Here is a 14,144-nt window from a genome sequence, read left to right on the forward strand (position 1 = left end):
GCACGCTTGCAACTCGTCTCGGAGGACTTTCTGCCATCTCAAGTAGTGATACGACTCGAAACTTCTCAAGATATTGTTCCAATTCGATCGAGACATTTTGAATGTATAAACTCCACACGGATACTCTCTTCGAAGATCATTATGCTGAATTGTGCTGAGATCGCGATCGATATTTTCATGAACCCTCTAATCAATATGCATAGTAGAATCCTGCATACTCCCACTTCTCGAAAGATCACTCAATCCCCTTCGAATTTCCACTGCGCGCCGATGATAAAATCCTCTGAGAAAAGAGATATCTCGTTGTTTCTGAGCTCTCTTGATACCGTAAGTTCGATAGTGGGCCAACACGCGATACCAGAATCGTATGTCATTTACATTGCCATTTCCGCATTTTATTAAAAGTCCAATCATCTTTTCAACCCCGAAGTTTCGCCTACGTCCCCTCGCCATGTTATCAAGATGACCGAATACATAGCGTATACTCTCCCTCGATATAATTTATATATATTCTCTCTCCGGTCCATCCCCAGAGACAACTCGCGACACGATATCCACACCCCCTCAGTTTCTTCGAGGTAACCTACGGAGAATTACAAATGTCTGTTATTGTTACATCACATCATGTTAGGAAGCAAACAAAAAACATACTATATCAATTAAATTCTACTCAATACCGATACATCACGGATTAATCCGCTAACGTATGACACCTGACTAAATTCACATAGCTCACCTTTCGTACCTTATGAGTATTATTATATATAGCTAATTACTAATAGAACACTTAACCACCCACCAACCTCTAAATTTTGATGATACCTGACAGTATGCTAGACACTATCGAATTTTCGAAAGAATTTAGTCCTATATTCTATTCTATTCCGAAATAAACAAGGTTTTAGTGGAATTTAGCAAAGGAGTTCATCAAAATGTTAGTCTTCTATTCCGAAATTATGATGGTTTAATCACTTTGGAGACTATTCATCGAGTTTTCGTATTGATACAAACTAAATATAGCTACAATTTAGCATACCTAGATCGCGGTATACATCATAATTTGTGTGGTTATAATTATTGAGTTAAAAAGTAAGTATTCAAGGTATAGTTTGCTCGAAAAACCTGCAACTCTGAAATAGAAGTAGATGTAGTGTAAATAGTTATTCACTTGATTAAGTATAGCGCAAGCAGGCCGAACCTATACTTGAGTACTAAACCTGTACTTGAGTGCTATATGACATCATAGCGATACGAAGTTATGACAGTTTAAAATTATCCACCTTACGACATCAAATTTCGTTAGTTCACCTCCACCTTCAATACCGTGTTATACAAACATTGTGTATACGGAACAAATACATATGTGGCTATGTTGTTGCAATCTTCAAAAGAGAACCTCCCTCAGTAAACTATTTCTCGTAGGCTATGCATACAAATGACCGCAGTTACATCAACGAGTGATAACTTGTTGTATTATGTAGCTAGTAATTAGTCCAAGCAAGTCCGCAACTACTGCTCAAGCCCTTTTCCTCGTTTTACCAAGCATCCTCGTGTGGATAGACACCCCAATCAGCTAATGTAAGTGTGTACTGTGTGTGAATGTATGAGGGGTCTTATGTCGCTTGACGAATGAAGTTGATCGTCTATTCTATTCCGAAATAATCAAGTTAATGGTTTTTAACAGGACCTTACCTCATAGAAGCTTCAGTAGAATGACTTAAAATTCCTCACGTTTACTCAAGTAAATCTAATTTACTAAGAGAAGTATATTCTTGAAGACACAATAGCTGAGAGAATCTTCAAAATGTAGTAAGCAGGCCAATGGGTATAAGCATAAAACACATTCCCGCGCGCACCTAAACCTAACTCTTCCTAAGCCTATTTATGTCCAATTCAGTCATAGTTTGGTGATAGAGCCCATAAGGAATTTTCACTTCATCATGATCCGTAAGTACTAATTCATGGTAGGCCTACATCCTCTTTTCAGCTTGATGATGTAGATTATCATAAAATTATTTACTTTTATAACTCTATATTCTATGATGTAAAAGTAGTATCATAAACGCTATCGGATGATATTCAACGTCGCGCAATTCTTCTCGAATATAAGTACAAGTAGCGATTTAAAGGTGAGTAAGGAAATGTTTGTAGACTATCTCCCCCTCTAGCGTTCAGAGACGATGAGTAGAGAAGTACTGAGTACTCAAGTAGGTTTTCCCTACATACAGAAAATACTCGAATGTTGGTGATATAGGATCGTTTCTACTTCAAGACTGTTTCAGTATTAAACAAAAAATAGACCCCTGAGTACTAACTTTTTACTTATGCAATAGCGATTACAAAGTAAGTAACTAACTGAATATGTTTGTAGACTATATCTCCACTTCTACCGTTCATAAACCTAATTTTTTCTAACCCTACCACCTAATCCTAAGACGCGCGGGGGAATGTTTTTTATGCTTGTACAACTCAAATACCCATCGGTCTGCTTACTACATTTTAAAGATTCTCTCCGCTATTGTGTATACAAGAATATACTTCTCTTAGTAACCAATTTCTCGTGAATTCCGAACCACATTGACGTGTGTTAACTTCTGGTATTAGGTGATAATTAGGGCGATTTTTTTTTGACATGTCAAAAAAAGTCAAAATAAGGTCAAAATTTTAGCGTTAGGTCAAAAAATGTCAAAATTGACAAAAATTTTCGCAACCTGCATTTTATTTTTATCGTAGATTTTGCGCAATCGGTGAACTTATCGTTTGATATTTTACAGTTTGCAGCCTACTTTATAGGCCTACTGTGGCAGACGGCGCATTGTTTGCTCATTGTGAATCATAAACATTCAAATGAAACAAATGGGTTGACACCGTGTTATGCTCAACGTACCGCAATATTCTAAGTCAGGGCTGGCCAACCTTTTCAGCCAAAGGGCCACATTCGATTGACGATCTAATGCGCGGGCCACTAGCCGCGCGAAGCGCGAAAATTTTTGAAGTTCATAGGTCAATAATATTGTCACTTGACTATATTGCGGGCATGTTGTATATCACTGGGCTAAGTTTGCGAGGTCGTCGGCTCATGAACATATCGATATCGAAAGCCGCGACCAACATGCGTCAATCATTTCGTGCCTAGGTTTCATAGTTGACGGTCTTAATGCGAGCGCGAACGCAATGTCGCATATGTTGAACGACACTTTGTCTCGTAATCGCGAATATAGTTCGACTCAATCTGATACATTAGGTATTCTTCCATTTTCACAAAAGGGAAACAATATTAAAACCAAGAAATCGAGTGACAACATGTTGCGCCAAGGTTGTAGAAAATTTTTACCTTTGATAAATCTATCGCAAAGTATGCTGCATTATTGTAGTGTACGAAGATATACCAAAATGTGAATGGCTGATGGATCTGTCAATGCGTCGGAACAGATATTTTAGTCATCACATCTCAGGTGTTGCGACCAGACTAATCAGATTTTTGGTTCGCCTTGCAAGTTCACAATCTGTGCAATCCATTTTTGATGATATTAGATATTTCGGAAATTACCTCGCGGGCCACTCAAAAGCTTCTCGCGGGCCACATGTGGCCCGCGGGCCACGGGTTGGCCGGCCCTGTTCTAAGTGAAGCAAGACTGCGTGGGCATTGCATGGTTCTTACAAAAATCGTGATGTACAACATTGTCAGAATGAAGCAACACGGTGTGTCACCAGCAGTGTACGCACGCACAGCTTCACTGTTGACAGCCAATAACTGCTACAGTTGAACGTTCTTTCTCCATTCTTCTTGCTGTTGTTGTTTGTATATTCATGGTGTTTGTCGACTACAATGGTCACTTACACCAGGCCGATATTCCTTATTTTCGATTCCATATCCGCCGAGACTCTGCCGACTTGTAGCACGGCCCACTTCTATGCTTTTTGTAAGACACCGCTTACGCGGATGAGATTAGGAACCTAGATAAACCTTCAACACTTGGGTAGGAATTCTGGAGTCGACCTCGGTCGGACTAGAACCTAAACCCCATTGGTGTTGTAGCTGTGGATTATTCCACTACGCTATCTCGCCACATCTTCATCCTTGGCAAGCTACTTAGTAAAGACAGACACTTTTTACCCGAGAACCAGGGATATCTAGAACTAGATATCCCTGCCGAGAATGCAGAAAAGTATCTTTCGTTGTACTACAACACATTTTAATTATTTTCACCATTGTACATCATGTACTGGAATTCATCATAGGGCCAAATTTTGTTAAAATAATATTTCGTCATGTAAAAATTCGTCAGATTTTGAGTCAAACAAGTTTTTGAGGGAAAACTACTTCGTAAGGACAGACAATTCAAACCAGAAATGAGGATAAGTACTAAAATTCTAACATTTTTTGGGAAAACACCTAATTTGCATACGTTAGGTCAAAATTTGGTCAAAATTTAGTTTTTTAAAGTCAAAAAATGTCAAAATTTAGATTTTTTAGGTCAAAATCTTTCGTTTTTTAGGTCAAAAAAAAATCGCCCTAGTGATAATATCATTTTCATGTCTGATAATGACACTTGTCAAGGTGATACAAACGTAAGTTCAAGCTACTTTAATGTTAATTCATTCAATTAGCTTGTGTTTATCATGAAATTACTTGGATTATGCTGAGTTTCGCTATTAAAAAACACTGCAACATGATTGAATTAATCAAACACAGCGCAAATAATTACAAATCGCCTGCAGTAGGTATTCTTTTATGATATACGAAGGCGGATGACACGATTATCTTATAATACTCTAGTAAATCATTTATTTATCCTGTGTTAATTATGAAATCACTTGGCTCACGCTGTAAATTACACTGCAACGTGAAAAGTTATTATATTTATTCTCATAAGTTAGAGCTAAATTTGAACTCGTTGGAAAAATAAGATTCAGTAGGCCTACTTGATTATCAAATTAGATTTACTTGAGTAAACGTGAGGAGTTATAAGTTATTCTACTGGAGTTTCTACGAGGTGAGGACCTGTCAAAAACCACTAACTTGATTATTTCGGAATAGAATAGACGATCAACTTCATTCGTCAAGCGGCATAAGACCCCTCATACATAGCTACATACACAGTACACACTTACATTAGCTGATTGGGGCTGTCTATCCTTACGAGGATGCTTGGTAAAAACGAGGAAAAGGCCTTGAACAGTAGTTGCGGACTTACTTGCACTAATTACTAGCTACATAATACAAGTTACCACTCGTTGATGTAACTGTCCTCACCCATTTGTATGCATAGCCTACGAGCAATTGCTTACTGAGGGAGGTACTTTTTTGAAGATTGCAACAACATAGCCATATATGTATTTATCCCGTATACACAATATTTGTATAACACGATATTTGAAGGTGCAGATGAACTAGCGAAATTTGGTGTCCTGGTAGATAATTTTAAACTGTCGTAACTTCGTATCGCTATGATGTCATATAACACTGTTCCAAGTCCCAGGACTATCACTGAAGAGCTCGTCGAATGAATATCGTTAGTCAAGATGATCAAACAGAACGAATAGAAGCTCACCGTAACATATACTGCTATTTGACAGACTTCAAATATAGCGAAAAGTAATTATGTAAGTCATACCACATGGTCAAGTATACAAGTACATGAAGAATTAATAATAAATGAGATTTACTTGCTACACTCAAGTACAGGTTAAAGAAAAGATTTCCGAATGGGTGAATGAGCTAGTTTTTTTATTCCAAATTTTGTCTAAAACTGAAACTGTCAAGAACTGCAGAGTTGGTACGTGTAGACCTACTTGAGTACTTTAAAGAAGTACATATACTTCTCTGCTCAACATCTCTGAACGGTAGAAGTGGAGATATAGTCTACAAACATATTCAGTTAGTTACTTACTTTGTAATCTCTATTGCATAAGTAAAAAGTTAGTATTCAGGGGTCTATTTTTTGTTTAATACTGAAACAGTCTTGAAGTAGAAACGATCCTATATCACCAACATTCGAGTATTTTCTGTATGTAGGGAAAACCTACTTGAGTACTCAGTACTTCTCTACTCATCGTCTCTGAACGCTAGAGGGGGAGATAGTCTACAAACATTTACTTACTCACCTTTAAATCGCTACTTGTGCTTATATTCGAGAAGAATTGCTCGGCGTTGAATATCATCCGATAGCGTTTATGATACTACTTTTACATCATAGAATATAGAGTTATAAAAGTAAATAATTTTATGATAATCTACATCATCAAGCTGAAAAGAGGATGTAGGCCTACCATGAATTAGTACTTACGGATCATGATGAAGTGAAAATTCCTTATGGGCTCTATCACCAAACTATGACTGAATTGGACATAAATAGGCTTAGGAAGAGTTAGGTTTAGGTGCGCGCGGGAATGTGTTTTATGCTTATACCCATTGGCCTGCTTACTACATTTTGAAGATTCTCTCCGCTATTGTGTCTTCAAGAATATACTTCTCTTAGTAAATTAGATTTACTTGAGTAAACGTGAGGAATTTTCAGTAACATCGTTTGGCTAAGAAGGGGTTTTAGTGAAACAATTTGAAGCAAAACGAGCGACAAACGTTGCCTTTTCAATGATACACTTGATAGCCTGAGCTACATATTTGCCAATTTGTTGCACATCTGAACGAACATGCTGTTAAGTAGGCTTATTTCATTTTGTTCTGGTATCGCATTTTTGGATTAGTTCGTGCGAATGACTTTTATTGCACAAACAAATTGCGGATGGAGCTAAAAAGGTTGGAAAGCAATGCGCTGCAATATCGGCAACGGCCTAGAGCAGTGGTTCTTAACCTTGCCTCCAGCGCCCCCCAGGGGGCGCTGGCGATGTTGAAGGGGGGCGGAAACGCTCAGGGGGCGATATGGGGGGCGCTGGGCTCAGGGGGGCGGTATGGGGGGCGCTGGAGAAAAATGGCTTCGCAGTAGATGATGTGGTGATAGGGCATATCCTTAATGAGTATTCAGAGCAAATTAACACCGAAAACTTCGCTACATATAGCTTTCAAAATACATATAGGTTTAATTGTCCATGGGCGCCTAAATGACTGACACCGAATGTTCCTGTCTTGGCAATCTGAACCCCAGAAGACGTATTCCATCTGGCAGGGAAAAATTATATGTCAGTGTGAACCCCAGAAGACGAATTCCATCTGGCAGGGAAAAATTATATGTCAGTGAAGAAATACCAATCTGAAATCGTGTGCGTCTTTTAGTTTAGTACGATTGGGCGACAGGGATATTTTTTGATATTGCAGACAGGGGGTCACGAAATAACATCATGCAACGAGGTCATACCAACGGGCTCGCCCGCCCGAATATGTTTAATTATTGGTAACGGGCCCTACAGTTTCCAAGAAACCTCACAATGTTCGCTTCAAGTTTTGAGGAGTCTGCACACACTCAACAACTCACTGCGCTGACCCTTGGACAACAGTGCGTAACGACTAAAAAAAGGTAATAACTCCGGATTTGTTGTGCGCAACGTAGATTTTCTGTGCGCAGAGACCGTGTCAGCACTGCGCACGTGCCCAGCTTAGAGGGAACATTGCACCTAACTCAGCTCTACCGATAACTGTGTTTACGTGAGCAGAGAGAGGATGAAAATTGATCTCAATTTACATGCAATTCCCGATGATATTGACCAATTCAATGATTAATTAGTGAAATTTTTCGCACTTCGCGCGACTAAGCGAGCATAGCTCCCTCAGTAAATGGACACCCAATGTAGATAGCTAATAGGCTATCAGCAAACAGCGGACAGCCTAATGGGGGTCTGGGAGCGAAGTCCCCCGGAAGTTTGGTTTATCACCCGATGGGGGCCCAGTAGGGCTGGGCAAAATCGAGTAGCTGAGTGATTCGATTCTGAATCACGTAATATGCTTCGAGTCGAGTCGAGTAATCGAGTATCATTCATTATGACGTCATAACTGAATGTAATAAGTCAAAGTTCAAATACGTAACGTTTATGCCATCATAAAGAATATAATGCCTCTTATACATCTCATAAATGATACTTTGGTATTATTTTGACCACCCGACTTCATTCCACTTGGTGACAACAACATGTTTCGTATGCTACGATACCGCCAATCAAGGTTTCAAGGCTTTAACAGTAAAAATTAGTATTGAAACTATAATTCTCGTTGATAAATTAACTTTCAGTGGCGAGGAGCGTATAATTTCAGTACTCGAAAAAATCGTATTTTACTACTCGACTCGAATCATTAAAATTAATACTCGATTCAGATTCGAGTACTCGAATCATTTTGATCAGCCCTAGGGCCCAGGACCAACGTGTTTGGGGAGGGGGGCTGACGAAGTGCTGTTACGGCCCTGGTAACGAATAATTGTACCTGCGGGAACGCCCGAATATGTTTAATTATTAATTACGTGCCCCTTATTTTCCTATACAACAGCTCACTCAGTGCTACTGGTAAATCTGATTACGTGGGCTGAGAGGATAAAAAGTTTATAGCGTCTTATAAATGTAATTACCATGCATTCTAGAAAATATGCAATTACCATGCATTATAGCAAATTTTGGTACCTAGGGCGACCAGGCCACACAAACTTTGCTGACCATCAAAATCACGATATGGGGTTCGTGGGGGCGAAGCCCTCAGAAGTTCGGTTTATCACGCTATGGGTGCGCAAGGCAATCGTTTTTAGGGGGGTTGACGAAGTGCTGTTACGGCCCTCCCTCCCTCTTACTCATTGTCTTTATTACATTCCTTACAATATGAAGTTGGGGGGGCGCTGGAGCACGATAATTTTTGAAAGGGGGCGCTGGACGAAAAAAGGTTAAGAACCACAGATCTACATCATCAAGCTGAAAAGAGGATGTAGGCCTACCATGAATTAGTACTTACGGATCATGATGAAGTGAAAATTCCTTATGGGCTCTATCACCAAACTATGACTGAATTGGACATAAATAGGCTTAGGAAGAGTTAGGTTTAGGTGCGCGCGGGAATGTGTTTTATGCTTATACCCATTGGCCTGCTTACTACATTTTGAAGATTCTCTCCGCTGTTGTGTATTCAAGAATATACTTCTCTTAGTAAATTAGATTTACTTGAGTAAACGTGAGGAATTTTAAGTCATTCTACTGAAGCTTCTATGAGGTAAGGTCCTGTTAAAAACCATTAACTTGATTATTTCGGAATAGAATAGACGATCAACTTCATTCGTCAAGCGACATAAGACCCCTCATACATTCACACACAGTATACACACTTACATTAGCTGATTGGGGTGTCTATCCACACGAGGATGCTTGGTAAAACGAGGAAAAGGGCTTGAGCAGTAGTTGCGGACTTGCTTGGACTAATTACTAGCTACATAATACAACAAGTTATCACTCGTTGATGTAACTGTGGTCATTTGTATGCATAGCCTACGAGAAATAGTTTACTGAGGGAGGTTCTCTTTTGAAGATTGCAACAACATAGCCACATATGTATTTGTTCCGTATACACAATATTTGTATAACACGGTATTGAAGGTGGAGGTGAACTAACGAAATTTGATGTCGTAAGGTGGATAATTTTAAACTGTCATAACTTCGTATCGCTATGATGTCATATAGCACTCAAGTACAGGTTTAGTACTCAAGTATAGGTTCCGCCTGCTTGCGCTATACTTAATCAAGTGAATAACTATTTACACTACATCTACTTCTATTTCAGAGTTGCAGGTTTTTCGAGCAAACTATACCTTGAATACTTACTTTTTAACTCAATAATTATAACCACACAAATTATGATGTATACCGCGATCTAGGTATGCTAAATTGTAGCTATATTTAGTTTGTATCAATACGAAAACTCGATGAATAGTCTCCAAAGTGATTAAACCATCATAATTTCGGAATAGAAGACTAACATTTTGATGAACTCCTTTGCTAAATTCCACTAAAACCTTGTTTATTTTGCTAAATTCCACTAAAACCTTGTTTATTTCGGAATAGAATAGAATATAGGACTAAATTCTTTCGAAAATTCGATAGTGTCTAGCATACTGTCAGGTATCATCAAAATTTAGAGGTTGGTGGTTAAGTGTTCTATTAGTAATTAGCTATATATAATAATACTCATAAGGTACGAAAGGTGAGCTATGTGAATTTAGTCAGGTGTCATACGTTAGCGGATTAATCCGTGATGTATCGGTATTGAGTAGAATTTAATTGATATAGTATGTTTTTTGTTTGCTTCCTAACATGATGTAACAATAACAGACATTTGTAATTCTCCGTAGGTTACCTCGAAGAAACTGAGGGGGTGTGGATATCGTGTCGCGAGTTGTCTCTGGGGATGGACCGGAGAGAGAATATATATAAATTATATCGAGGGAGAGTATACGCTATGTATTCGGTCATCTTGATAACATGGCGAGGGGACGTAGGCGAAACTTCGGGGTTGAAAAGATGATTGGACTTTTAATAAAATGCGGAAATGGCAATGTAAATGACATACGATTCTGGTATCGCGTCTTGGCCCACTATCGAACTTACGGTATCAAGAGAGTTCAGAAACAACGAGATATCTCTTTTCTCAGAGGATTTTATCATCGGCGCGCAGTGGAAATTCGAAGGGGATTGAGTGATCTTTCGAGAAGTGGGAGTATGCAGGATTCTACTATGCATATTGATTAGAGGGTTCATGAAAATATCGATCGCGATCTCAGCACAATTCAGCATAATGATCTTCGAAGAGAGTATCCGTGTGGAGTTTATACATTTAAAATGTCTCGATCGAATTGGAACAATATCTTGAGAAGTTTCGAGTCGTATCACTACTTGAGATGGCAGAAAGTCCTCCGAGACGAGTTGCAAGCGTGCAGAAGACGATGCAGCATCACCTTTTACAGTTATGAATATAACGGTCTCAATGCATCAAGAATATTCAAAACTCGACTATTTTGCACAACTCCGGGGTGTGCGATGAAAATGAAAGTGAATTGCTATGGTGGACGAGAGCGCGAAATTGTATTTCGCGTTGGCGGCGAACGTGACTGTCAAAGAACGCACTCGTGGATTAAAAGTGAAGCAAGCGACTAGTGGATGTTTATCAACGAGGAAATTTAGTCTACGCAAAATGGTAATGATTCGTATAATTATTGAGGCATTATCGTATATTTCGAATGTAAAATCATCGTGGAAATGTGTTTATTGCTCTGAATAGATGAATGGAGATATATTTTCGAGCTATATGGGGTGTGTGAGAACACGGGGTGTGCGAGAACAAAGGCTCAATATTGAAGAAATAGTAGCACTGAAGGTTTATCATCGCATTCCGAAATATTGAAAAACGTTAACATTACATCTAGGACGCTTCGCCGAGGAACGATTGTGACACACTCGACAAGGTAAATTTTCGATTATGATACCGTTTATTGACTTACTCGCGCACTCACAGCTATCCGCTAGCGAATGATTGTAATGTGTATCAAACGTAAACAGTCAATTAGTACATTAACTCGCGACCGCTCGCTCAACCCAGTTTCGTTGCTACGATATTTGAGAAACCTTATAAATTATGGTAGAAATAACTATTTCCAAGTAAGTCTCACGAAGTCTCGATACGCTATATTTAATCTAAAAATATTAATCCCCATAAAACGCACTGGGTGTGGAGTTATTAAAAATCTTGTCTCCTAACCAAATTGTTCGACGGTTTATTAAATTGGTGGTTCGCGAGCCGCGTGTTTCAGATCTCTGTTTTAGAGACTGTGACAATTTCAAGAGGTTGTCAGTGAAATTTGAACATTTTAATAAAAATACGTTCACATCTACCAAATTTCGTATGCAGCATTATTTTAATTCAATATATATCAATTCAATCAGTGAATCCCTGGTTTTTGGAGATTTTGAACAAGCTAATTGTGCGCTCATAGTAGTTATTATGACAAATATTAGCCTTAGTTACATGGTAGCTTGGCATTTTAGCCTACTTGAGTACTTTAAAGAAGTACATGTACTTCTCTGCTCAACATCTCAAACATCCCAAACATCAAGGACAAAAAATAATCTACGTCCTTGCCTTTCTGAACGATAGAAGTGGAGTTATAGTCTACAAACATAACCAGTTACTTACTTACTTTGAAATCTCTACTTGTACTTGTATTCGAGTAGAATTGCACGATGTTGAGTACCATCTGAGGGCGTCTATCATACTGCTGGAAAATTAAGGTTCAGTGCTCGAGTATCAAATTAGATTTACTTGAGTAAACTGAGGAGTTATAAGTGATTCTACTAAAGTTTCTATGAGGCTAGATAGTGGTAAAAAATCGTGAGGAGTTATAAGTGATTCTACTAAAGTTTCTATGAGGCTAGATGGTGGTAAAAAATCGCCAACTTGATTATTTTGGAATATAGAATAGATGACCATCTTCTTTCGTATCGGTCGCAATTCCGCTCGATTACAAGTACAGATTTCAAAGTAAGTGGTTATGTTCGTAGACCAACCCCACTTCTACGTAACGATTTTTCAGTAAGTAGTTATGTTTCTATGCTTGAGAATCGCTTGTCTACGTCTAGTGAAAATAAGACGTAAAATGTGGAGACTGCAGAAACCGTAACTGCTAGACATAAGATCAAGTTTAAAAACTATGGACGGATGAGTTATCTCCGCTCAATAGAGTGATATAACCACCTACCGAGGAGACAGTTACCTATCTATGCTTCGCGTATCATTCATAAATCTTTTTGTTTTTCGCGCTTTTTTACTTTTCATTAAAATTAGTATTCATTTTACAAAAACGTCGTGTAAAGGTAAAGTACTTGTACATTTCGGAGTACTCAAGTATAAGTTTTGTAAGCTTATTATATGCTCGGTATATTATATATCAAGAATTGTAGAGCATTTATGTGGGTGCTCCGGGGTGCTCTTCATTGAGTGTCCGTGGTGGACGATGAGTTTAATTTGCAAGATAAGTGTGTTCAAATCGGGGCTGCCGCCAACATAGTGATGTCGCATTAGCCCTAAATACATATAATGGAATATTAGGGAAAAGACAGACTTTGAATATAGCGAAAAGTAATTTTGTGAGTTATAAAATGTGAAAAAGTGTACAAGTTGAATTTTTATTATGTCATGGCTAAGTAGTTTTGCGTCTACTTAACAAATTCGATGTAGAAGTGTCCGACTTTATAGATCACTGGATTATAGTTTACAGAAAACTCCACAATTCTATGTGACGTCCTTGCATGCCAACAACCTTCGAACTATTCGCCACCTCATAAACACTTGAGTAGGCCTACATTTGATGCGTGTGGGGAAAACCTAGTTAAATTTTTCATATGCATTTAGTTTCCAGCTCTGAATGCAAGCTTGGTCTATGATCAATAGCAACTTTTGCGTAAACTCCGTTCTATTTCACTTCATACCTATACAATGTAGTTAGTCTATTCGAATAATTCGATGTATAATTGAACTTTCCTCTGCATGATCATTAGGGCTTCTATTTTTTTGTTGCAGGGCAACTTTGTTGTAGCCGAAAGCGGTATTATCTAGCAACAAGGTTTAAATGACTCGCCTCCGGCGTTTATTGACCGTATGACCCGTATTCTCGTCATGCAAAAATTATGCATGTATTAGTATGAAGCTCAGATGCAGCAAAGTGTGTGAGACTGGCTGTAAAATGTCGCGAAGCAGCGACTCTAATTTCCCGGCTTATAGCAAACAACGACGCTGAAATTCTACTTCAGACGCAGAAAGTGTGTGAGACTGCCTGTAAAAATTTCGCGATGGTACATTTCTCAGCTTACAACAAATAACGACGCTGAAATTATACTTCAGATGCAGAAAAGTTAATGCGTTTGGCTATATAAATTGCGCGAAGGTTCATTTCTCGGCTTATAGCGAATAACGACGCAGAAATTCTACTTCAGATACAGCAAATGCGGCAAAGTCTGCGCGAATAGCTGCATAAATTGCGAAAAGGTGCGACTCTAATTTTTAGGCTTTATTGCAAATACCGATGCTGGAATTGTACTTATACCACATAGAACTCGAACACTATCGATGAAATTCACATAAAATGATGCGTAGTTGTTCGCGCGAAATGTACGTATAATTTTAATATACAGCAAGAAAACCGCGAGTGTAAAATAAAATTTGGAAG

At 38.5% G+C, this 14,144-nt stretch overlaps 1 protein-coding gene across 2 annotated transcripts in view; it reads left to right on the plus strand.

Moving 5' to 3' along the window:
* LOC145434839 (uncharacterized) overlaps nt 1-14,144 on the plus strand; it is a 249,143-nt gene that overhangs the window by 96,870 nt on the left and 138,129 nt on the right. The gene's annotated exons all lie outside the window — the stretch shown is intronic.

Source organism: Botryllus schlosseri, chromosome 3 (genome assembly GCF_051294905.1).
Source record: "Botryllus schlosseri isolate E-star chromosome 3, Bs_hap1, whole genome shotgun sequence".
In the NCBI taxonomy this organism is placed as follows: domain Eukaryota; kingdom Metazoa; phylum Chordata; class Ascidiacea; order Stolidobranchia; family Styelidae; genus Botryllus; species Botryllus schlosseri.